The following is a 25,076-nucleotide window of genomic DNA, read 5'->3' as shown; positions in this document are numbered from 1 at the left end:
TCTGCCACATCCACTCATGAGGTTTAGCTGAATGTCACTATGGTTCTTGCTTTCCTTCTCATTTCAGTGCACTTTTTTCTTTACTCAAGTATTAGTACAGATACTTGTGTATAAAAAGACTAAAACTAGAAGTACTAAAGTTCTTTACTAAAGTAAAATGTACTGAAAGTATAAAAGTAAAAAGAAGTCCTCTGAATGACATTTCCACCAGCTGTTTCTGTGCAAAGCAAATTTAACTTCAGCTTTTCTCCCTCTCTGTCTGTTTTGTTTTGTCTTGTTGACTTATTTTCATCGTTACATCTTTTGCATAGTTTTTGTTTTGTTATGTCTTGTCCCATTGTTTTAATCTTGTAACATTTACTTTATTTTTGTCTTTTATGTTATTTTCATCTTGTTACGTTGCTGTCGTCTTGTTACATAATTTGCATCTTGTTACGTCTGTTATGTCGATTAAGTCTTGTTATGTCTATCGTGCATAATAAGCACTGATGGATACACCAGGAACTCATCTTTTCCATGTTATTTTCCCATCCATTTTGGTTGAAATCGGTCTTGATGTTTGGAAAGCTGTATGCAGTGATGCAAAATAAAATAATAATTCTCCTCAAATGCATTAAAACTAAAGTAATGAGACTGTTTATAAAATGTAAGGATTAGAAAGTACTAATATTTCTGTTAAAATGTAGGGAGTAAAAAGTAAATAGCTGTCAGGAAAATAAATACTCAAGTAAAGTACAGATATCTGAAAACTCTAATCAAGTACAGTAACAAAGTATTTATACATGGTTACTTTTCATCTTTGCAATATGTATGTTATTCATACATTTATCTTGCTATGACATGTACAGGTTTTGACTTTTTGTTTAAAGCAAAGAGTAAAGCTGTAACAGAATATTAAGAAACAGACTGAAAACATCACCATGAAATCCTCCTACAGTATCCTGCTGCCCTGATCTGGTGCTACAAGTCTTTTCTGACACTCTGAAACAGCACGTCCAGAATAAATATGTTTGGCTTTTAGTATAAAGACCGGTGCAACATTTTTCAAACGTGCGGGGTGCTGTAGAAGTCTTCACAGACTATACAAGAACGCCATCCAACTAATGGCCTACCATCTCCATCGCCCTCGTAGCACAGTTAAAACTCTGCTTTTATGTCCCTGCAATGAGTATGTGCATTCCTCTTTGGGATGACTGTCCTAGATTTAAAGGCTTGTCAGACACCACTAGCCCTTTATTTTTCCATAAACTTGTGGTTTTTTTTTAATCTTTTGCATTTTTCACTGGGGAATTCCTGCTGCAGGAATGGTGTTGCAATGGATTATACGAAAAATGTCCACAACTGGGAGTTGAAATGGAAGGCTCCTTCATCTTTGCCTTGCAGCATCTTTTTGTTGTGATGCCTGTGTGTTGCTGCACTGGAGTGCAAAAGTATTCAAATAAACAAGAATTACAGAATTGCAGGTTTAATTTCAGGTGCTGCAGAATGAGTTATCTCCTCATTAAAGGCACAAGCATGAAGTCGACGGCGCTAGCAGTTAACAACCTTTCTGTAAATGTCATTATAATTGGCGTAGTTGAACATCTGTAGGCATCTGCAGCTAATCAATGCTCTTCGGTAGCCAGCAAGGTCATGGTGTGTCTGAGACAGGAAATGGAGATATGCAGTGCTGACAAGTCATCCTGTGATTGTGTCAGCTGCTAAAATACATAATTCAGTGCTTTTAAACTGGACCCGTCTGGTGAAGCGAGTGGCGCCTGTGTTGTTTCTTTAGTACATCTGTCTCCTCGTCACTCCTGGAGGCTGACATCTCTCTCAGCGCCGTGGCACGACGGAGGAAAAGAGCACTTCCATGGCACAGGTAAACCCGCCAAGAGATAGAAGGCCTCCTCATGAATAAATGATTGTGACACGCAGCGATAATTTGCATCCGTGTAAAAGTGACGCATCAGCGCTTTTGTCTGCCGAGAAGTCTAGAGGTGTGTTTTTATTTTATTATTTAATGGAAAATGGCTTTCATTAACAATGGCAAACCAAAAGGTGTTGACAGCGATGCACCGACTTGTCAAGCCGATCACAGCCTGTTTTTCAAGCCGATCACAGTCTCTGCTTTTTTTTCTCTAATTAGGCATATGCTGCAAGCATCATAACAAACGCTGAAACAGGTTTGTCCTTGCCTAATCCAGGGAACTAATTTTTAAGGTTATTATGCAAATCGATACTGTTTACAAACATGAAAGCAGGCGTCCCATTTTTGATCTGCCACATCGGTTTTCGATAGCTTAAAGCCTGGCTCGGCAGGTGTCATGTCAATAACAACCAGCAATCGATCGGTGCCAGTCTGAGGGGAATTGGGACTGCTGGGCCTTGCTGTGTGGAGGGGTTTTTCATCAGCTAAAGACACAGTCACAGCCTGTCCTTAAAGCTTTTGTGTGTGCACACAGCCATGGAACACACTGTGGCTACTGTCATACTAAAACAGGCAAGATGTTCATTGTCTTTTTCTATTATTATTTCTATGTGATAGTATCCAAACAGAAGGTCACACATCTGAAATCAATACAATGTAAAAACTCTCCATAATACATACGTGCATTAAGACAGTTTGGCTTTAAAGATTTAAATATAATTTGGAGTGGTACAGTATCTGTGCACAAAATAAACAAAAGTAAAAGAAAAACAATATGTTCAGTTTCACAAACTGTGTCATGGGAGTTAATCACAGATGTATATAAAACAAAATTACTGAAGAACTCCATCCTGCACACATAATAATGGGCCTATTGTCTAAAGTTTTTTGTAAATTATGCTAAATGTAAGCATAATTTAAGCACTCTTCTTATCTTTTACCATGTAGAGGTAGCTTCTTGTCCTTTAAGCGTACTAAACTGCAAGGAAAATGCTGCATTTTGACAAGCAACTGCTGCACATTGGTTCATCATCTATAGTGGCTTTTGAGAAAAATGCAGTACAAAGCTCAGGTCAAGTTTGTCATGACTTCCTCTATTGTGGCATCTACTGACATTGAGATCAAGATCAGCAAAGGTTTGCTTACATTTTCGCTGCTGTTGCCTCTTTGAATAGCCAAGAAAGCAAATGTGCTTGTGTGCATTTATGAAACATTGAAAGAAAAAAAAAAAAAAAACATAAAGTAGTCTTATTTTGGCTACAAACACAGCAAATGTAAATTAATTTAACAGCAAATATATCAGTCTATATAAAATCCCTACTGGTTTTTTATAATTTTATAATGTTCCTATGGGTATTATGAAGATTTTCTGTTACTGTTTTTTTAAAGATCTAAATTTACCACAGAGGAAGAGAAGCAGCCAGGTTGTGAGCTATGTTTTACACTGGACATGCCCCAACAAATAGAGAAAAGACTGCTGTAAATGATGCAAAATAGAATACCGCACTTATAAAATTACTGCCCATATGGTAATTGTTGGACGAGAAGAGAGAACCTTGTTGCCGTTGGCAGTTCGCCATTTACTGTTTGCTCCTTTCAAAAACATTAATCTTGGCCTACAACACTATAACGTACTGTAGGTTAGGCTAGAGGTCAGAGATGGGACTCGAGTTGGCAACTTGCACACAAGCTGCACTCACTTTACACATAAATTTAGTGCAACTTGAACTGGGTTACAACTCATCTTTTATGGAATCCAGGTTTGACTTTGACTCACTGTTAGTCCTTCATAAGCATCTTTCACTGCTATGTGCCGTGGAGCTGTGAACATTTCCACAAAAGCAAAGTTGTTTTGATTTTCTTGATGCATCACATTGTGCACCAGTCACAGTGTGGGATACAAACAAATTTACGACATATATCCATGTTGGACAGCAAGCTGCGTCGGCTGAACTACTTGATCTATATCATACATAGCAGCCTTTGGATTCATGGACTTCAAAGCCATAAAGGCTAAAGAAAAACATGTTTCCTTTATGCTTCCTTTAAGTTGGCCTCCAGTTACTGAACACATTTGCTGAGTTTTGGAGATATCGGTTGTGTAGATGCCTACCTTCTCTCAGATATAATGGAACTAGATGGCATTTGGTTTGAAAAAAATAAATAAATTTGAAAAACTCAATATTAATGTCTCTTTCCAAAATCATGTTTTAGTTACTCGGGATAATCCACCTCGTTAGCATATAACTACTTTCTTTCTATAGAGGACTGAATCTACTGAAATCACTTTCTTTTGGCAGGACACTGTGAAAAAGTTGAGAAAACTCAGAATTTCAATGCAGCTAGATTCAAATCACTAGATTTTGAGTCAAACTCAGACTCTTAAGTTTTATAATAAACTATACAAAGTTTTTTTTTCAAATTTAGATTTGTTAACAGTGAGCTGTGGACCAGATTTGTCATTATTTGGGTGCAAATAAAATATGAAATTATTAACCATTATTCACTTTCACTTCAGTATTCTCAACAATTTTTGAATGTGAGTTTTAGTTGGGTTCAAAACTCTATTTAAAAAATCTACTAAGTTGCCCTGAACTTTGGAGCTGTCTCAACTTTTTCGGTTTTACAGTGTAGAATCTACCAGAAGTACTTTCTTCCTACTAGAAAGAAATTAATTTGTACATTTAACTTCTCAGTACAAGGTCTGTGGATTCTCTTGAGTAACAAGGTCATGATTTCTGGGAAGAGACACTGGTATTTTTCAAGTTTTTTTTTTTTTTTTTTTTTTTTTTTTGCCACTTTGAGCACCAAAACTCAGTTGTCATTTAGTCCCATTATATTCAAGAAAAGGCAGACATCCATCCAAAATCTCCAAAACTCTGCAACTCACACCAAAACCATCTTAATAGATAAATAGCAGTGCAAGCAAGAGGAAACATAGTTATATGTACTATTGATTTTTGGGTGAGTTGTCCCTTTAAAGACCTGATATGGACTTCATTTTATGTATGCCGCTGCTTTTCTGGGGCCCGAGTCGTGATGGCAGCAAGCTAAGCAAGGTAGTCCAGACGTCCCTCTCCCCCAGCAACATTTTCCAGCTCCTCCCGGGGGATCCTGAGGCGTTCCCAAAAAATATGTATTCTTTCCAGCATATTCTGGGTCTACCTCAGGGTCTCCTACCAGTTGGACATGCCCAGAAAACCTTCAAAGAAAGGCAAACTCTTGCCAGGAGGCATCCTGATCAGATGCCCGAACCACCTCAACTTGCTCGCTTCGACATGAAGGAGCAGCAGCTCTACTCTGAGCTTCCTCCAGATGTCTGAGCTCCTTACCCTCTCTCTAAGGGTGTGGTAAGCAGTTGTTGTGACTTACGGGTCATAAATGTTATGCTACAGTTTTGCTTCTCTACCAAGGCAATTGATTTTTATCAAACCGAAACCAGGGAACAATCTCAGGATTTTTGTCTTTTCTGCACAATACACATTCAGCTTCAATCTCAGACTTTGTCTTGTGATTTCAGCTGAGATATTCATTAATCAATCAAAAAAGCGCTTTTCCGCTAAGAAATTTAAATCGTAAGCTTCCGAACTGAGCAAAGAGCACAGTTTCAGATTGTTTTTTCCCCTCCCTTTTCTCTGCAACTACTCGATAAAGTTCAAATCTTTTGGTTTTCTCCAGTGATTTCAGTCCAGCCGTTCATTTATCGAGTAATTTATTCATACATTTATTTGAAGCATCGCTCAATAGCATCTGACCCCGGTGCCCCACCATCCGACTCTCCCTTCCGAGACAGAGCACAAGCGGTCCCTCAAGAGTGAGGAAATGCGGGTCAGAGGCAGAGTTTACTTGGGGAGGAGTAGGAGGGAGGGGGGTCCGCATTTTTCACAACGTGATAGTGTTAAGCGGGTAATCATAATGTGATAGTGCTCTAGCTGCTGGGGTCATGTATGCTTATGAATGTTAAGGAGGACTGTTTTAAAGGCCTTCAAAATTACCCCTGATATCAAACACTGACCTTTTGTAGAGACTGCAACATGCTACGATGATTAGAATTACAATGTGTGCAGCTTTTTGCCAGATTTCAAATCTTGAACATGCTAAAACACCCTCAAACTGCCCTTTATACATGTTCTGATAAAAGAAAATATAGTATAGTTTAGATACGTATGGTATAAATAGGATTTGAAAAAATAGGAGGTACCAAATTAAATCTACTACAGTACACTGTAAAAAGTGTATTTCAGTAGTGGGTGAAGTAATGCATTGTTTGGAATGAGTCTCATTCAGCTTTCTGCTCCAGTGATGGCCGTCTAGTTTTGTGGATTATGACAACTTGAAATTACACCCCGTTCCCTGAACCTGCTATTCTTATTGCAGCAAAAGGTAGATTTCTGATTTCTGACCGATTTTCCCTTGCAGTTTAACCAGCATTTTCTCTTGGTCACTCAGAAAGAAGTTAACTTTATATTTTGAGATAAAAAGGTCTTTTGTAAACTCTTTTGTAAAATTTTTTGTAAACTCACTGAACCAAAACAGTTACTGGTGACTCAGGCTAACATTAAGTCAAACTAGCATGAGCAGGTAAATAAATTATATTCAACAAACACACAGGATTGTTAGCAATTTTGTGTATGAACTTGAGCAATACTGCTTACAACATGGTCTGTGAATTATCTCAGTTAACCGGGTCATGAATGTATTTTTGGGGACGCTTTGAGCACAACAAGCTCAATCTAGTTCGCTTATATTTGAGAGAAGGCGGATGTCTCCACATTCCATAGCAATTATATAAATTATATACAACAAACTAAAATAACACAAAGGATATTGTAAAAATTCTATAAGGTTGTGAAGGAGAAATATCTTCCCTTTGGGTAAAGCAAATAACTGAGTTGGAAAACTGGTAACTTTTAAGTTGGCTCGCCTTAAATTTAAGTTGCATTAATGTACATTTGATTTCAATAAGATTAAGTACATTTGAAGCAACTGTTTTCATCAAACTTGTTAACTCGATTTGAAAAAAGGTGTCACAAATTGAAGTAATTTTTTAAAGTTAGTCCAACAGTTCTCTTTTTTTCAGTGTACTTGTGGCAATAATTTGGAAAAATGTGCCCTATAAAACACCATCAGACCCACATATTCACTGTCAACATGGGTGTTTACCCGAAGTCACTAAATCATCCATCATCTGACACGGAGAATCGATACTGTAGTGAGGTTACCAATTAAGCTCCATGTGCCTTTGAAGTCTGCTCCATGGATCAAAATATTATGCTCCTATGTTGCACTTTAAATTAAAATACAAAAAGGCTTACAGATCTATTTATAATGTTCAGCATCAGCTAGTTTTCTTTTTTTCCTTCACAATAACCCAGCCTTCAAATGCCATGAAACTGGGGCTTGGAAGTTAGAATACACAAGACTTTGTCACCAATGAAAACTTTCGGTTAACTCGACGAAGCACACATCCAAGGAGTTCAGCTCTTATCAGAGAGTAGGATAATTGTTGAAACAGGTGTAACTGTCGAAGTGTCAGCGCGCCTCTCTCTGTGTTCTGGTCCCCGAACCAACCTCCGCCTATGACTCCATCTCATAAGTCTTTCAGACAACCTTGGTGTGATTTCTTGACAAAAGCGCACTCGCTCTCAAGGTGCACTCGAGCGCGATATAAAAAGGGACAAAGACAGAGCCTGAGAGAAGATAGGAGAAGAAATGGATCTCTTCTCTAATTATGCAAGAAAAAGAGACTTTGTGAAGATAAAGTTGGGTGACACAAGGGCATATTGAGGGACACGCTCACTTTAGGAAGATTTTTCAAAGTGGGAGGCACAAATGGATGTTTGTGCTATGAGCTATGGCTGCTAATTGGTGCAAACTTAATGAATGCAGGGTGCTGTGTGGAGACAGATGCTTTGTGCAATGTGGCAGATTTCAGTGGCTGCGCGTCTCTCTCCATCGCTGGAACATCAAGAAGAGGAGAACATTTGGCAGGTCACAAAATTATGCGAGGAAAAGGGGAAGCCCGAGAAGAAAAAAAAAATGTAAACAGTTGTTTGTTTATTTTTTCGTTAATTTATGGGTGACGGTGTGTATGTGTGTGTGTTTAGTGTGAGAGTTAGCAGTTCTCGAGCGCTTGTCTATTTGTTTGAGCCATCGCTTTTGTTTTGGCTTTCTTGCCTCGCCAGCTCTGTGGCTCTCAATTAGCGTGCAAGCCTCAGGGACCTAATTAACCAGTTCAATTAATAAATAATTTTCTTAAAAATCCCATACAAGCCATTCTGACATTTGTCAGCCACTCAGGAGCTGTTGTGTGCGTCTGTGTGTGTGAGAAAAAGAGAGAAAAAGGGAAGAGAATGATTAGCTTGTTTGCAAGCTCTGCTTATCCCCCAGGTGGCTGATGCAGGGGACAGTGTCGTGTGTGTGTGTGTGTGTTTGTGTGTGTGTGTGAGTGGCTGGATGGAGAGGGGCTTACTCACAGCGCTGGACCCCACAGCAGAGGAGGGCCCCCATGACCTTTTATCGAGTGTCCAATCAATAATGTGCGAGCGTCCATCTCTTTGAGTTGCAGCCCGAGCCCGGGCTTCTGAAGGCCTGTGGCCAGCAGCAAAGCAGGATGGGAACAGGCTACACAGTGGGGCAAAAGAGTCCTTGGGGGGCCAGGAGTGGAACAGAACCAACCGCCTCATGTCATTTACTCATAATGATGTCTTCCTTTAGTTGAAAAGGGAGGGGTGCAGGGGATGGGGGGGTGGGGGGGGGGGGGGGGCACCGCAGATTCAGCCTCTCTCTTCCTTTGTCTGACGGTGAAAGCATCCTCTTTGGTCTGTCACCGGGCTCTGTGATTAAGGAGTAGAAACAGACCCTGGCTTTTTTCACATTAGAATCCCATTTAGTGTTTCTTATCAGATCTATCTATCTGGTCACATGTTGGGATGGAGTAGTATTTCATTGTTTCGTGAACTGTAACGTATATTCCCTCGTGGGCACAATGGGACAGATGTGCTTGTTTAATTTGTAGCATTATCTCCAAACATCGACATTACAGGATCTGGTTGTCACCGCCAAAGAGCCGGCGCTGATGGATCTGACTGTGTACCAGTGTTCATTAAACACACTCCAAACAGCCTTCAAACTGACTCTATTAGTGGCTGCCTCTAGAACAAGAGGCGTCTGAATGCAATTTTTGACCATGAAATGCTCTTTAAGCGTATGAACGGGACTTGAAAGATGAAGTTTCCTTTTTTTTCTTGAAAATGCCAGTGAGGAGTCAATCACCGGATATCAAAGAGGCAGGGACACACAAGAAAATCCAGTGATAATACGACGGGCTGCCCACACTCACTGAAGACTGTTAGAGATGGCCATCGCGAGTATCAGCGTCGACACAAAGAGCAGACACCGGCCTTTTAGCGAGCAGCTAGCTGTCGCTCCGTATTAGCTGCAGGCGTACGACGACACTTTGCGTTGAATCGTGATCCTGTTTGCTGTGTAGTTGTGCCGAGAGACTTCTTCAAGACACTTGGCTGACCCGCGCTGCCTACAGCAGTCAACATATGGCTCCCTGGTCTGCCTTCATTGTACACGTATGCTGCAAATTATTTCTACACCATTCTACTGAGAATACCCACACAAAATGAAGTTGCTTGACAAAGGAAGAAATATATTCTGGCAGCCAGATGAGACGAAAAGTGAGTTAAATATACCAGCAGACAAATAACTATTTAAGTCTGCGTGTTCATATTAAGCATCATCTGTGGTAGTCATTCCTCATCACAACTGGGCTGGAGAGATTTCAGCCCATCGATCGGTAAAAGTAAGTGTGTGAAAGAGAGTATGAGTCAAAAGGGGATCTGAAGGTGGGCTGACAGATGGAAGACACATGCAGGACCTAAAGATGGAGAGATCACTTTTGTTCCCTGTCAGGTTTGACCGAGGCCTTCTCTGCTCAGAGGTGACTGTTGCACTCTCTGGCGCCCTCTAACACCCCCCTGAGATCACTCCACTCAACTCCACTGCCTCCGCTTTGATGCAAAAAGGGGGGGTTATTGTGTAAATATTTTGCTTGAGCATTTGAGCATCTTAATCTTCCATAAGGTGATCTTTGGAGTGGAGCAACACGGGGTGCTGATGTTCAGAGGAGCTCCCAGTTGTAGAAAGAAAGAGGGAGCGAAAGAGACAGAGGGAGGGAGGGAGAGGAAAAAGAAGAAGGTCTGTGTACTTGCTAGAGTGCTGGGAGCTAGAGTTCACTACGGGGGCGTAAGTGTGTCAAGAAGAGCGCTTTTCCCCCATCCGCAAGCCCCGGGCCCTCTCCACAACATTAAAAAGCATAAACAGTCAATACTGAATGTAACTCAGAGAAAGAGCAAGAGAGGGAGCGTGGAAAAAAAAAGAAACAAGTACGAGAACGCAAGGGTTTTTCAAGCGTTACACAACATAGTGAGATCAGAGAAATGGAGGCTGGGCTGTAGTGTATAGTTGCAAAGCTTTCTGATGGAGGAAGGGGGCCTCTCCAAGTGAATCATTCATTGCGGGCGGCAGGGGTGTAAATATGAAGGGGAGGGTTGAAGGAGAGCGGGATCAAGGAAATGCACACCTGGTGCAAGACAGGGGTCAGATTGGCCCTACACAAAAGGAAACGAAAAGGGAAAAAGAGAATGAGTTGCTTGGCATACCTCCGTTTAGACAACAGCAGCAGCGGCGCTTCTATCAGCTAAAGCAGGACAGAATGGAGTAGGTAGAAGGTGCATATGGTGGTAGGCTGTCTGCGCTGATACACATGCTGGAAACACATGCTTTCCATGCCGATGAGAGAAAAAAAAAAATTCAAACGTTCAACATTTTAGACTTCCAGTTTTGAGATGTGAGGGCTTGTTTATCTGTGGCACATTGTTCTTGCTCATAATCGCTCAAGAGTCTCAATCAGTCACTCCCTCTCTCCGTCTCTTGCAAGTGTTTCAAACGATATCTCCCAAACACTCGACACCTGGCTGGCTGACTTCAGAGCTGAAATCACTGGTGAAGTCTGCGTGTCTCTCACTCGTTTTTTTTAATCATCCATTCAGTCACTCCTCACATGTTCAAGCCTATGCATTCGGGGAGTTCTTCCTCCTCTATAGACGGATCATAAAGAGGCAGAGTGTACCGGAGAGCAGGTGTGGGACGGCTGGTGCGGCATGGTACTGGTTTTGAGGACATGCGATTAAATACATCACAATGTTTCTTTAATTTATTTGAGGAAAATTGCTTACCATTTAATTATAGTTTTCAAAAGAAATCTGCTCCAGGTAAAATGATGTGGATTATTTGTTGAAGATGTCCACACTATCCTTGAAATGACAACAAAGATAGAAAGATAATCACAAAGAGAAATATAAACAAGCATATGGCACTACGTTTATTTTCAAGGTTCTCCAATTTATTCAGAAGTCATGAACCAGTGTTTTCATCATGAAACCAAGGACATTCAGACCACTTACTATTTTTCTCCTTGAGACACTGTTCTCCTGGTTTATGGCCAAACAAAAGTTACTTCAGTACAAAGTACTGTTTGAGCCACTTTCCTACCAGAACAAGGCTCCATATTTTAAACATTTGGAGGAGGGAACAATATCTATGAAAAGTGTGAAATTTGATTTCTACCCCACGGAATAGGCCGTTTCCTTCTGTTGTCAAACAGAATGACTAAACACACTCATTCACATGCTCCCATGGTAGGACGTTATTAATTTATCACTTCAGAGTTATCAGCGCTCTCCGCACACGCACACACACATGCATACACACCCGCACACGCGTTTGCTTCTCGATGATTGACAATGTGATAAATTTTATTTGAATATGGCTGACATGAATTATGTAACCAGAGAGACTGGTGGCTTTGTTGCTTCCCTCCAGCTCTTCGCTTTTCCTCCAAGATAACATACAGTTGATAATTTACAGTAGAACACATTCTGAAACTTTAAAGAAAGATATAGCGACAATGCCCCAAAGGGAAAAAACAGAGTGCTTCAGTGCAGCCAGCTGAGCTGATTCTGAGAAGTGCAGAGAAGGAGTGGAGAGGAGAAGGTTCACGTTGTGGCAATGCTGCAATAAGGTTAGGTGGTTGACACTTTTGACACTGGAAAGTGATTTTTCTTGAGTTCTGCTCTGATGGTAGCGATGAGGTCTCGGCAGACTGGGTTAGTCCAAACAAAAAAAAAAAAAAGAAGAGAAAAATAAACACAAATGAAAGAGAAAAAAATGAGCACAGCACTCGCGGTATCTGATGTTGATAGCTGTGGCGAAAGACCGCCTTTGAAAGGCTTGAGGAAAGTGACAATGCTGTATGTTTTTTCCTTGTTGCTGCTCCTCCAGACGGCCAACATAAAAAATAAAAAAAAAACTTGTCTGATTGGTCTGAAAAGACTGTCAAATGTCAAACAGTTATCAAACAGCAGACATGTTTTCTTTTAAAAAGATACCGGCAGAAGGAAAAGCCTAACCTTTCAGTGAGTGAGTGAAAGTCACTCATCCCATCATGTGCGGTACTCCACACAAGCAGAAGCCCTGCTCTTTACAAGGCTTACACTTTCCCCTCTGATTCAAATCTAGAGTTGTTGACGGCTGACATAGATGGATCTGTAAAAATACCTAATTCCAGGGAATTATTTACTTGGCAGGTTGCAACAAAGGACCATGAAGACAAACTCCTAACATATTACCTTAGTGCTGGGTACTGAACTTAAGTATATTTATGGCACCAAACAAATTGCTTCAATGCATTGGATGCTACATTTTCATTAAATCACCAGGTTGTGCTTAATTTTTATGTTGTAAAACTGCTTTGAGTGGAAAAATACAAAGGTGAAACATAAAAATAAAGTGTTTAAACAGAAGTTACTACAATGAACTTTCATATTTAGTTGATTTTGGAGGCTCCTCTTGACAAAAGCAGTAGTGTTTCCACTGTACTAACCACAAAATATAACATCAACAAATAAAATTATCTAAATAAAAATGTCCTGCTTCTTTTTAACTGGCTAATGCACTACTCACTGCAACTTCGCCTGGGAAAATGCAAACACAGGCTTGTTTCATCTCGTTTCAAGGAAAGATATGTACCATAATGTGTGATGAGTTTTTTTGTTGTTAAGATAGATTTTAAAAAATTTGCATCATACAGGTATCATTCAGGAAGGCAGCATTACCTAAAAAAGGACTTTTTCTGTATGTCAGTCCCTTAAAGAAGTTGTGATGCTGAGTTCGCAACAAGTATCACAAATTCAGCCAATTTCCATTAATTCTGCATGACCTTGCAATTATGTCCAATCAGGGCAACCTCTCTGCAAATCTGACCAATCACTGTAGCTTCCTGCGAGTTCCACCAATCATAGCAGCCCCCACGCAAACGTCACACGTATACATCTCAATGTCAAAATTGTTTTATAATTTACTACTTTTTTTTGTATTTTCTTTTTTTCATTTTGTCACCGATCCTGAAGAGAGGTTTGTTGTTATTGACATTTATCAATGCTCTGTGCACTTTTATAGTTTGTAATTTTATGCTTGCGGTTTTCACTGAGTTTGAGTTTCTTTGTGGAGTGCCTCCCAGGTGCACATTTCCATGTACAAATAAGGCATATTTTATTAGATTTTTTTTTGTAGTCCTGACACTTTTCGGTAAGGTTATTTAGAGCACTCAGAACAGAGAGGATTTTTATTCTCCCAGGAACAAGGTGCCTTTGATTCTTAATGAATTACACACACACACAAAAAAATTACAACTTCTTTTGCAATTTTTACTCGCTCACACAAATTTCATTGCAAAAAATGCCTAAAAATATTGCAACATGCAACACAATTTTTAGAAAAGCTGCTGTGAAATCAGGTATTTTAGGCTACAACAATCCTAAAGAAAAGCCTTCAAAATCCTGGAGGGATTGGTATATGTTCAGAAAGTGTAGGAACTCAAAAATAAGTCATTGCATTTGAAGAAACAATGGCAAAGCTCAGCATAAACTGGCATTTCCCTCGATTCATGGTCACTTTTAGATCTAAAACTGCTTCAAGGTTTTTTTGCAGCACCCCTCGCTCTTCTGCATCATGTTTACATCTTAATGTGCGGCCTGTACAGATGTTCATGTCATAATCACCGGCCCAAACTGACAAGAACAGCTTGCTCAACACTGGCTGTACAGTTGTACTATGCTGTTCCAGTTCCTGTGGCTGATGTTGCTCAACTCCCTTCCCACCGAGCGGCACTTGTACGAGGAGGGAGATGGGACGACAATGTCCTTGATTTTCAAAGCAGTTAGACTTGTTAATGCCCTCATTTTCATGTACACCACTGAATCAATCATTACTGCTCTATTGCACTGTTCAAACAAACTTCTGCACAACTTTCACACGAACCTACATTTCTATTCTCATTATTTTTGATTTTATTCGGAGAAAAGTCTCTTTGTGCTTTGCGCTCGTTGCGCAGGCGGGTCAGAGATCACGCAGGAGCTGGCAAGGATTCAGTGTCTTGCTCAAAGACACTTTAGCAGACTGGGTCTTTGCCACTGTGGGCCTCGAGCCCAGCTATACTGGCCCTGCAACCCCAACACTGACAGTTGATATGAATCTCAAAGAGTCTGTGCTACACTGAATATTTTTATCCTGCACTTTTCTTCTTGGATTGTCTAAAGAGGCAGAGAGTAATCAATGGCTTTTATCTTCAAATAGGAAATTACAACATCTCTGGCAAAGCTTAAGGTGACCTGCGACTGAGGGGAAATAATAGTAAAGTATTCACAATAGAGCCAATAAGTTAATTACTAAAGAGGTTCAGTAGAAGCAAAATATCTAGGAAATATATCACAATAAATAATAATACTGCTTTGTCTTCTGTGGTGTATTTTTTTTTTTTTTTGGCTTCAGAATAAAATGTGTCGCTGGCGATGGAGATCGAGGAGAAGCCGAGGATGGATTTTTGTGTTGTCACACACTCCTCCATCTATGAGTGGTTGTATCACACCAGGGGGGCTGGAAAGAGAGTTTTGACAGCCAGATATCTCTGAACCTGGCAGCGCAGAGTCTTCGAAAACATGTAATCAATTTCTCACATATACACAGTTTATTTGACAGTACACTAATAACACACAACAAGCTGTACTTTGTATAACATTGGGCAAAACCAGAAATAATATAACCCTTATTAGAGGATAATGTGGGACTCATTACAACAGAACTGCACTGTAAAATAAAGTGTGCTATTTCTCACTGTTCAGCCCTTCTTAGACTTTATTGGAGGGTTTTTGGGACACATCACAACAAAAATGTACCGTAAACTAAAGTGAAAACACATATCTCCTACTTCTCCATTTAAAAACAATTTGTAAACCTGATCTACTAAGTAAAAACAAAAATTATGGAGGAGTATTTTATCTAAGGCTGACACTAATAAGTGACTGTTAGTGGGGAATAATACACTTTAGTTTACAGTACAATTCTGTCATAATTTGTCCCCAATTCCACTCTAATAACGTCTAATAAGGTCTAATAAAGGGTCTAAAACTGTTAAATAAAGAACATATTATTTCTAGTTTGTGTTTAATTTGAAACAAAGGTCTTGCTATGTGTTGTTAGTGTACTGTAAAATAAAGTGTGACCACTGTTTTAATTTCCAGGCACAAATTTCCCTTCATATCCACCTCTAATACTGGAAAGTTGAGTCATGCTTCTTGAGGAAGCTGCATTTTTGTATCCTGCACCCGGATTCAAAGTGGTCACCAGTTTTTTTTATTTAAAACACAGCAGCTGACAAGGCCACAAACATCACATCTCCGTTTTCAAACGAAGGTGAGGCCAGGACAAACTCTGTACTTTGGAATTTCTCTGCATTGAAGGGAGGTGATAATGAACATTAATATGTACAGCTGGCTCTTTATACAACTCTTGCTGTGCTGCCTTTGGTGTCCTGTTGAGAGGGTGTCTAAGCAGTGCACCATCAATGGCAGGGAACAAAGCCAGAGAAAATATCAAGTCTTTTTCCACAACTGCCTTGCCTGCCTTGCTCTGCCTTAAGATTAATCTAATTTGGTCTTTATTGAGAAATGGGTAAGAGCAGTTTTGTTTTATTTATGTATGTTTTTTCCTCCTCTGCTCCTTTCCTTTGTTGCTTCTCCTCGGCTGCCTCTGACAAAAGACAGCCAGCCTGCCAAGCCCGGTGTTGCTCTGGGACGGACCTGTCAATCACTCCTGACGGCACCCTGACAACATGTACGTTAAAATTTCAAACGGGACTCAAAGGCGGCGCGTGACAGCGGAGCCTTTGAAAGTGGCTGTAGCGCTCGGCGACAGCCAGAGGAGTACGGGTGGAAAACAAACTAGAAAACAACAGTGCGGAGGGAAAAGAGAGTCAGAGACAGAGTGGGAAAGGAAAAAAAAAAAACAAAAGTTAAAAGCAAAACAGTGAAGAATGTGGGTCTTGATGATGGGAATTGGCATTAGATTCTCCCTTGGTGTATCATTGTTTTTTAATTTGGTTGAAAGTCCCTCGAGTGGAGCTTTCGGTCTTCCAGGGACTCAGCTGAGGGCCCGTTCTCGCCGCAGTCCAGGGACGGAGGCGCCTCGCTCCTGCTCCTCTGAGGCCTCGCTCAGATCAAGTCAAGCCTCTTATGCATCTCGCTACCCTATCCTTCAACAAAAAACAACTGTGCACGAATGTTAATAACATTCTTGATTCCATCCCGCATACCTTCGCTTCATGCTTGTGCAATTAATTCCCAGTAGAAATGAAAACCAGAGATAAGCCTGTTCTGTAGAATTCATAAATCTAAGATCTGTGGCTTCCTATACCGACAAGAAAATGGACAACTCAATTTAGATTCTTGCTCTGCTGGCCAGGATAAAATCTTTTTAAAACACTGTGCACCCACAAACCTTTGCCTACCAGCAAAACAAATGGCATATGGCGAGCAATGTGCACACACACAGGCTCGAGGATGTACTTTCAAATGATCGCCCGGCACAGCACACAGACACAGACCGCCACCACCTCTTCAACATGGCTAAATGAACAGTGTAAATGGGGTACAACAAAAAGGCCCGGGCTGTGCCAGACCCTATGGGAGAACTGCCATCTCTGCAGTCCTGCAGTTTGTGCACTGATCCTTCAGTCAGCATCCACATCTGCAGTTCAAAAACACACACTGGCTTGAAACTGCTACAAAGCTAACTGTTCATTGTCTGTCAGAGACTTTGTCTGACCATGCTGTGTGCGTGTGGGTACATGAATGTGTGTGTCTGGTCGAAGTTTGTTTGAAACTAGCAGTCTAAAATCAACTCTAACGCTATATGGTGTGTGTGTGTGGAGCGAATGTGCGTGTCGCTTCTACAAACAAGTGGACGAGCAGCATGTGTGCTGGGACACAGGTCATGTCAGCCTGTTAGTGAATGTTTTTTTTCTTTACTTCTCCCTGGGTAAAACTATGTCTGAGCACTGATAGGCTTCAGTACAGACAGGAGCCATGGCACTGACACAGACACACAGAGTTGTACCGCATGAATCCGTGCCATTGTGTAGTTCATGTCTATATACGTGTGTCCAAGCTCGCTCACAAATGTATACATGCAAGCAAACAAACACACATACAAGCTGCTCAGAGATATGGCTGTGCTATAAAGAACTTAAAACAGCAATCCTGCTCACAGGCAATGCTTTGGCTTCTAGTGCCCTCTAGTGCTTAAAACTACCTGGCAAATTAACTCAGAGATCTACTGAAACTGGTCAACTGTGAAGAGTGCTACTGAAATGTAATAAACTTATTCTGACCAAATTTTTTGTCAAAAACTTGTTTAGACCTTTCTATGGCTATTTCCTTACAAATCCTGGACTGACATCTGAAATCGATAAGGCGAAAGAGGCGGTGATTTCAGAGAATAAATAATTTTCATAAAAGATTTTTAACCATTTTAAACAATTAAAAACATTTGAATGGTAAAAAATGTCTGCTTTATGATTGTGCCAAATGTCTAATTCCACTTATCCTGATTTTAATACGTAACATAAATGTTTTATTTTTCATAGCTTTAACTTCTTATTTATTTAGAGTTGCAACAATCAATCAGTTAGCTGTCATCTATTATATTAATCAACATTCGATTGATCTGTTTGAGTCAGTGAGTTTTTAAGGAAAGTTCTGTGTCTCCAGCTATTTAAATAGGAATATTTTCTGTTTCTTTACTCCTCTATGAAAGTAAACAGAATATTTTTGGGTTGTGGACAAATCAATGCATTTGAAGACGTCATCTTTAGCTTAAAGAAACACTGGTCAACACTTATCACCATTTTCTGACATTTTATAGACCAAACAACAACTAATTAATTGATAAAATGATCGACAGATTAACTGATGATGAAAATAATCATTAGCCGCAGCCCTATATACACTACAATTTATATATATTTTATCCTACATATTTTAGATTTGCATAAAAAACATCAAGGCTTATCCTATATGTAACAATGCAAGAGTGAATTTACCTTGTAGTTAAAATGTAGAAAGTAACCGTTTTTAAAAAGGTCTTCATGTTACAAAGCTGGCTGAACAAGGAAAATCATATTTCACGTAACATTACAAGCCTGTCTTATCTATGGAGTTCCATCAAATTGCTTTATAGTAAGATCAATCAAGCTAATTTACATAAATACATTGCTTTTATTTTATATTCAGCCCCTAAAAAAGGGCCTCTGTTGCAGGACTAATAAGTCTTGATTATTGCAACATTTTCTAAATCATATGTCTTTATTCTTAAGAACTTCACAGCTGCTAACACACACAAGAAAAACAATTAAAATACGTCTTCACTTTCTTTGCATGATTTAGTTTGTTACAATAATATTTCTAAATATGATTAAATTGAACCTGTTACTATTTTTAATAACATAAATGTTTTTGGTGATATAAAAACACTCAGCAAATAAAACTGGTTAATAATTACAATAGTTTGTTTTTACTGGGTCTTATGGGAAACTGATCTAAGACATACATTATTTTAAACTGTGCGCTCATAAGCAAACGAGTGCGTCTGGACAAAAAAAAAAAAAAAGCCTCCCGTTATTATGCTCTCTGTTTTGTATTATTCATGTGTAGCACAGGAAAGGCCTTTGAAATTGGAACTCCAAGTAACATCATTAAGGTGCAATGAAGTACAAACAAAATTTTACACGTAAAATGTGACTTGCTCTTTCACGTAACTGGGTAACATCACACTTTTTGTCTTCCATGTGTTTATCCCCTCGAATGATTAATTCCTTCAATCAGTCATATTTATTGTACATAATTCTGTGCAGAAAACACTTTCATTTCAAGCCACCTCATGGAACATTTTCCCCTGTGAGAATACTGTAAATTCTGAGATAAAACAATACTTTAAATTGTTAGATAAAAATGTTTAAACTTTTTTAATATCTTAGGATATTTATTTTATTAGAGAAAGGGATTATAAAATATAGCACAAAAATCAAATAGCAGTCTGAAACAAAAAACAACAACAAAAAAAAAAAAATCTGACATATTGAACCAAAACCAATATAATCTAACATATTTAGGGCAGCCAGGTCACTGCCTTTCAGTGACTGGATATTCCACGTGAGGAGTCTTATCTACAGCTTAATTCAGTTTAATAAGGAGGGATTTTTGTAAATCATATGCGTGTATTTTTTGCGCATGCATGATAGAGTCAGCAGAGGTGGGATTTGAGAGGCACCTCAAAGCTATGATTATCCTGAGTGTCTCTGCCCAATAATGTTACCTGCTGGGACAGCAGCACTGCTCCTCTAAATAAATTGCAAGTGGCCTTGGGCAATAAGAGGAACCCTCCTTTGATCTGCCTGACTGCCAATGAGGAAAATGTGCAGGCAGTCAATCAAGCTCTTAAGGCTTTGCAACAATGGAGCCGACCCCACTTTATTATTTATTTTTTAAATTGATGTATTTCATTATCACAAGGTGTCTGCTTGCTGGGGTAGCTGGGGTGGGGAAGGAGGGGGGGCCAACATGATCAATAATTGATATGCGGTGTGAAAAAGCTGATTTGCTGCCTCTCCTCTGGTGCACTTGTCACTAGCTGTTGTCAGAACACATTTGCTTTGATGACAAATTTGAAGAAGTGAACAACAGCATCACATCTGATTACAAATTTAGTGAGTGGTGAAAGGCAGGGGCCCCTTCTCACTGAGGCTCTGTTTGTTCAGGGTGCTCTGGAGGAATGACTTCCAGGCTCTGAGGTGAGTTACAGTCTTGTAAGCAGAGAGATGAGAAGGGGTTGAACTTTTTTGTCATGTGTCAGTAAACAGCGTGACTTGTTTGAAAGGCACCTGGATTACAGGGTGAAAAGTTGCTCTTTAAACCTTTAAAGCTTTGGGGCATGGGAGACACGCCACGTCAAAACAGAGTGTGGAGATGAGGAGTGAGAGCAACTAAAAGCCATAACTCCCCCTGGTGTGTCTGCCGAGAGACGAAGGAGTTGTCCTGCTTTTCACAGAGTTTGGGTCACGCTGTATGGTGGAGCATCTCAAATCGATTTAGTCAAATAAAGGAAGATGCTTGAATGATCCGAACGGTCCATGTTCCCTGAAAGACAGCTCATACCGACGTGAGGAAAATCCATCATAAACAAGAAATGCAAGATACTTCTGAACGCAAGACAAAAAGGAAGAACTGGCATTTGAGTTATCAAGTGCTCAAATGATATTTTAAAGAATCGCAATTTGCTTTGACTGTTTGGTGAACTGTCATCCAGGGAATAACCAAAACTATGCAATTGATTACTGGACTGCATCCTGGACGAGCCCCCATATGTTACAATCCTGGCTCAAAGGGAGCAACATGAAGGAAAGAAACAAAGTTGGATAAACTAAATCTAAGTTTTTTTTAAGTAAAATAAAGAAAACAAAGAATTAGGGTTGAAACTAACAATTATTTTCCATATCAATTAATCTGTCAATCAGGATTAATCGATTACTTGTTTAGCCTGTAAAATGTCAAATTTGTCAAAATCATCAGAAATTCTTATTCACGGTTTCCCAGAGCCCAACGTGGCATCTTCAAATTCTATTGACCAACTAACAGTCCAAAACCAAAAACTCTTTGTTTACTATCATGAATGACAAGGAAAAGCTGCAAAACATTTTCGCTTGGAAAATGACTAAAATGATGGATTGATTATCAAAATAGTGGGCGATAAATTTACTATCAATCAACTTATCATTGCACTAGTATACAGCGTGGCATTGTTATGGCAGTCCTAAGAGGAATCTTCTAGTGACGACACTATTAAAGCTCATGAAAGTGTAAAAACTGTAAATAGAGGAGGGTTATAAAACAGGTTTAATCTTAGATGTACAGTAGTTTTATAAATTTATGCGAAATCTTCTCTAAAGAAGATTCTTCTTTCACAGTTGCACCTAAATGACCACCTGCAGGTCAACAGAATCAAACTAAGAGAAAATCTTTATGGTGATTTCATTGCTAAGAGTAGTTCTTAATTAGCCTAAATGTTGTTTTTAATTACATGTACGGAGTGGAGATTTACCACAAACTTTAAAACTCAATCCTGATGGGGAAACAGTTCAACACAAAATCTCAAAGACGGGGGAAAACAAACAACATATCAACAACTCAACATAATTGACAGCTGCATCCATTTGCTCGGTCCAAGCCCCCTCCTCCTGCTTTTCCACTCTGTTCTTCCAACACCATTTCCTCTTTTAATTATCCCCCAGCAAAAAGATGGAGCACATCAGACGCATCGCGGTAAATCCTGGCCCTGGCACAGCCTCATAGTGGCTCCTGCGTCTGGCAATCCCGATAGAGCCTGTGCGCTGGCAGTGACAAGAGAGGGAGGATGCCTGGAGATTTTCTGACAGAAAGAATGGAGAGGATGATCTCTCAGCAAAAGAGAGGTCCTCATTCTACTCCCGGCGTGGGAGGCTTTTTGGCGAGCGCTTTCCGATCATACCACATTTTCAGCACCAGATTAGCCAGTTCTCAGGAGCAAAACTCACATAGACCCCTTGTTTACACCTCAGTACGACAGTGTTTTTGTAATGACTGTTCAGTAAAAGAGCACATTGGAGGCACTGCAAGCACGGCTGCTCTCCTATCTCTCCCTACAACATTTTAGGGGTGAGACTTATTGTATATAGCAGGGTCAGAGACACCATGGTTTGGATTAAGGGAATATGATTTGTTTTGAATTGAAAGAAGTCCCCTCTGACCTGAAATGTGTTTTACTGAGTGAATTGCACATTCACATTCTAATTAGGTATCAGCTACACGAATGGGGTTTTCTTTTGCAAGCCAGATAGATGAAAAAGGTTGCAAGTTAACTAGTGCCGGGGTTGCTATCTGTCAAAGTTTCTCCCATCTCTGTGGGGTGCACATCAATCACCGAGGTCCCCAACTGACAGTCATTCTGCGGGCTAATAGTGTCGTCATCTCCCACGCGATTACACAGATTGCACAATGAGATCCTCGGACACAATGGAGCTGCAAATCTAGCCCCCCACTCTGTTCCCCTCTCCTTTCCTTTTCTTCCATCATTCTGAGATGAAGAGTGGAATGCTCCACAGCGGGTAGCTTTCTTCTCCTCCAGGGGGAACTGAGAAAGCAGGCAAGGGCCTCTGTGATGTTACTTTCCCTTCAGGGTGGGGAGGAGATGTCTTGTAGCACAGCTAAAGATGATCATTTGAGAGCCTGTGAAACAAGGTTCCCTTCTGGAAGCCACAGAGATATGGAGAGAGCCAAGGTCCCGACTAATGAGTTAGGGTTAGCTGATGTTCCTTGGTGATGAAAACGAGAACAATGACAATGATGGTAGTGGTAGTTTTTTTTTTCTCTCTGTTTAGGCATTGTATTGCACCTCAGTTACACGCTTCTCTCAATACAAAGGTCAGAGGTCAGGCTGAGCAGCCGCGTCAGAGTTGGTAGAGTCCTGCTCAAAGACATCGCGGAAAAGTGAAAGCTTGCTACTGTATCACCAGAGGTGGTAAAAGTACACATACCTTTTACTCAAGGAGAAGTACAGATACTTCTGTAAAAAAAAAAGTAGAAGCATGGATTCAACTTCTTAACTCAAGTAAAAGTGAAAAAATACAGGCTATGAAATGTACCCACTGTATAAAAGTAAAAAGTAATCCTCTGAAGGGCATTTCTACAAGCTGTTTCTGTGCAAAGCTAACTAAACCTCACCTTTTCTCCACACTCTGTCTGTTTGTTTCACCTTGTTCCATTTTTTAAGCCATTTTTGTTGTTTCGACTTTTATGTCATTTTCTTCTTGCTGCGTCTTTTACATTGTTTTTGTCTTGTTACATTGTTTTCACGTTGTTGCATCATGTTACATCTTTTACGTTGTTTTTGTCGTGTTACGTCTTTTATGTCATTTTTGTCATGTCTTTTTTGTTTTGCTACATCTCGTTATGTTGTTTTCATCTTGTTACATCATTTGCATATCTTTATGTTTTACATCATTTTCGTCTTGTTATGTCTTTTAAGTCGTTTTTGACGTGTTACATTTTGTTACGTCATTTTCGTCTTGTTAAGTCTTTGGGCTTTTATTTTTGTTATGTTGTTTTCTTCTTGTTACACTGTTTTCTTCTTATGTCTTTTAGGTTGTTTTCATTTTGTTTTTCTCATCACCTCTGTTGTGTGTGATATGCACTTCATTACATTAAGGACATGTCTCTTCTATGTGTTACTGTCCCATCCATTTGGGCTGAAAATGGTCTTGATGTTGGGAATGATGATGGTGGTGCGCAACAGTACAAAATAAAAATAATAATTCCCCTCAAATGCATTAAGGAGGAGGAAGTACAGATATTTGTCTTAAATTTTAGGGAGTGAGGGTAAAAAAACAAGTGCAAATAGCTGAAAACTCTACTGAAGTACAGTAACAAAGTGTTTGTACTTAGTTACTTTCCAACCCTGTGTATCACGTGGTGCTTAACAAGTGCTTTCCAGCCAGAATATGAGTTCCCTGTCATTCTGCTGCCCTCTTGCATAAAGACTGAGTACAAAGATTTTACATTTAATAGGCATGATGAAAGAAATCATTAATCTATGAATGAACATATGAGGGAAATCTAAACATTTGTTTCTTATATGTTCTGATAAAACCTTTCCTCCCGGAGTAAATATTTGCTCAAGAAACTCAACAAAACAAAACAACATCCCATCTGATAATCTGCCACAATTACGCTGCACACTGTGATGAAAGGATATCAATGATCTACTTATGTCATAGAAAAAGAGTGCAGCTTCAAACATTAAAGCTATTGAAGCCTATGAGAGTTTCAAGTCAATGAATGATCAAAGGAGCAAAAGCTTATCAACGCTGTTCCTTAACACTGAAACAGTGTCATATGGCTTTGGATATACTACCGCAGTAGCTGTGTTTTTGCCCAGGAACATAATGGCTATTGTGCTTTCTGAAAACATTTGCCTTTTTAGGCAGTTGAAGCTGCAAAAAAAAGCACACAAAGTGGAGAGGGGGCACAAGCCCTTTATCCCGATGAAAGGCTAAAGGATGAGACTGACCTTTCTGGCATCAGCTGGGCTTTGGGAACACAATGCATGGCGGCAATTCTTTCTGGCCTTTTCCCCTTCAGCTCTGGGCTATGCTTACAAGCCAAAGACTCAAGTCCAAACATCTATCAATTTATACAAAGACTGAAACATACAGATGCCCCAAATCCCTCCTTTTATATCACACAAACACACACAGACACACATGCACTAAGCAGTTCAGTCTGTGCATTTGCAAACAGACCAGTCCCGTCTGGTATCATAGTACAACTGCAGGCTATGGAAGCAAAAAGAGACAACAGATCACTGTAGATTACATCAACACAAAAGCTTGACTCCGTCCATAGTATCAACACCACTTTTCTTTAACAGGAATTGAATAACAATTACATGATGACCTGTACGCACCTAACGCACTTAAACTGGGACTGAATGTTACAAGCAAGACATGAAATGCAAAATCATGACATGGATAAGTACTTTTTTAAAGAGTGCCCCCCCAAAAAAATGACCTAACCATCTATACCCTTTAAAAGCTTTGTTGTTGGGGGGCCACATACCTAAAGGGCCATTGTGTGACATTTCAAAAGGCTGCATCACAAGGTCATGGCGGAAC

The 25,076-nt window shown here is 39.9% G+C and overlaps 1 protein-coding gene across 1 annotated transcript in view; it reads right to left on the bottom strand.

Moving 5' to 3' along the window:
- Positions 1-25,076, bottom strand: part of aldh18a1 (aldehyde dehydrogenase 18 family, member A1) — a 102,411-nt gene that overhangs the window by 54,807 nt on the left and 22,528 nt on the right. The gene's annotated exons all lie outside the window — the stretch shown is intronic.

Source organism: Lutjanus erythropterus, chromosome 17, assembly GCF_056507025.1.
Source record: "Lutjanus erythropterus isolate fLutEry1 chromosome 17, fLutEry1.hap2, whole genome shotgun sequence".
NCBI lineage: Eukaryota > Metazoa > Chordata > Actinopteri > Lutjaniformes > Lutjanidae > Lutjanus > Lutjanus erythropterus.
The sequence above is the reverse complement of the archived record's forward strand: the minus strand, read 5'-3'. Positions and strand labels throughout refer to the sequence as shown.